General features: G+C 40.2%; 2 non-coding genes across 2 annotated transcripts; both read right to left on the bottom strand.

Annotated features, from left to right (window-relative positions):
• Positions 1 to 241: 241 nt before the first annotated feature.
• On the bottom strand, positions 242 to 382 carry LOC137204231 (U4 spliceosomal RNA). Its single transcript, XR_010933470.1, has one exon. It is a non-coding gene; the product is annotated as a U4 spliceosomal RNA (small nuclear RNA).
• A 665-nt stretch (positions 383 to 1,047) lies between these two features.
• LOC137204232 (U4 spliceosomal RNA) lies at positions 1,048 to 1,188 on the bottom strand. The gene has a single exon (XR_010933471.1). It is a non-coding gene; the product is annotated as a U4 spliceosomal RNA (small nuclear RNA).
• Between the last annotated feature and the right edge of the window lie 673 nt (positions 1,189 to 1,861).

Raw genomic sequence — 1,861 nt, 5'->3', positions numbered from 1 at the left:
TTTTGTTTACTCGCTTTAAAAGGAAATGTTTGGACGACAGGTTTTCACGCTCACGTCTGTTCCTTCGAAACCGTGATCTTCGAAAAACACGGAATAGGCTCACCCCCTACTTTAAACGATAAGATCTAGTATTGTTTTAGTAAAAATAAGTAGAAAAGCCTAAAACAAATCTCAACAATCCAAACACTCATTCCTAGAAAGTAAGTACTAGAATATCTGTTATTAAACATGCGTCGCTCAGTCTCCGTAGAGACTGTCAAAAATTGCCAATGCCGACTATATTTCAAGTCGTCATGGCGGGGTATTGGGAAAAGTTTTCAATTAGCAATAATCGCGCCTCGGATAAACCTCATTGGCTACGATACTGCCACTGCGCAAAGCTAGAGAGCGTAAGCACGCACCTACCTCCCCCATGGATGACAACTGTCTTTACCGTGAGGGCGAGCGACTAACAACGAGCTGGGAGATATGAAGCATTTCCCTGCACACATTCCTGTTTAAAACACGTGTGCGCGAAGAGCTGCCGGGTATTAGAGCAACTCTTGTCGAACCCTAACCTTTCGAAAATAAGAACGCCTTTCGCTAAGGACGCTGGAGAATTTTATGCAAATTACCATGACATCACCAAGACGCTGCGGGTAAGACTCGCGTTCTAAACAACAGCGACAAGAAAAAAACCGAAACAGAGAGTAATGCGAGACGGGACGAGTAAATGGAAGTGTTGGTGTTAAAGCCAGAAAAATAAATATTAAGTATAAAGAACGAACTAAAACTGAGAAACAGGTATGAAACGAACTGTTAACAAAAGCTAATCGCTTATATTGAAATCGATAACAAAAACGACAGTAACACGTGCTAGGATTTTCTAGCAAGGCAATTCCCTACCTGGCAACGGTGAAAATTTGAAATTGGGTATATAGCTACTGGTCATTTTGAACTCTCAGCGTTCCTTCCACGCTGTTTGTGACTTAGGACTATTCAACGTATTCTCTCGTAGGTTTACGGTGGTTACGAAACACATACTTTTTTTAAACTTGCATTATTCAGTCTCCGTAGAGACTGTCAAAAATTGCCAATGCCGACTATATTTCAAGTCGTCACGGCGGGGTATTGGGAAAAGTTTTCAATTAGCAATAATCGCGCCTCGGATAAACCTCATTGGCTACGATACTGCCACTGCGCAAAGCTAGAGAACGTAACCCCCTACTCATCGTTCCCAATAAGCAAGGTTCCTATTTCAGAAAGGTGAGTTGGAGCCTCAAGGCAAAACCCTTAATTATTAATGGGGTGAAAATTATACAACCATATTAAGATGTCTCGGAAATATATAAGCTGTTTCTCAGTATTCAGTTGCTTGATTTCACTTAGTTTTGAGTGGAGAATGAAGCAAAGCATTGTGGGAGGGAACATGCTAATAAACTTAATTCAGACTATAAATTGGGGAGGATGAGAAATGTGCTCAGTGTAAGGGTGCTGTGGTAAAATACACATAACATAAAATTTACCATTTGAACCATTTCTAAGTTCAGCAACCATCACCACTGTACATCTCCAGAACTTTTTCATCATTCCAAACAAACTTCCCATTAAATACTAACTCCCCATTCCTCTCTCCCACAGCTCCTGGCAACCTCTATTCCACTTTCTATAAATTTGGCAACTCTCAGTACCTCACATAAGAGAATCACACAATTATTTGACCTTTTGTGTCTGGCTTATTTCATACCTTGTTTTTAAGGTCCATCCATATTGTAGTATGTTTCAGAATTTCGTTCCTTTTTATGGCTGATATTCTACTGTATGGAATTTTGTTATCCATTTATTCTTTGATTGACAGGAGGTTGCTTCCACCTTTTGGCTA

This window comes from Pseudorca crassidens, chromosome 12 (assembly GCF_039906515.1).
Source record: "Pseudorca crassidens isolate mPseCra1 chromosome 12, mPseCra1.hap1, whole genome shotgun sequence".
Lineage (NCBI taxonomy): Eukaryota > Metazoa > Chordata > Mammalia > Artiodactyla > Delphinidae > Pseudorca > Pseudorca crassidens.
This window is presented reverse-complemented; position numbering and strand designations above follow the sequence as displayed.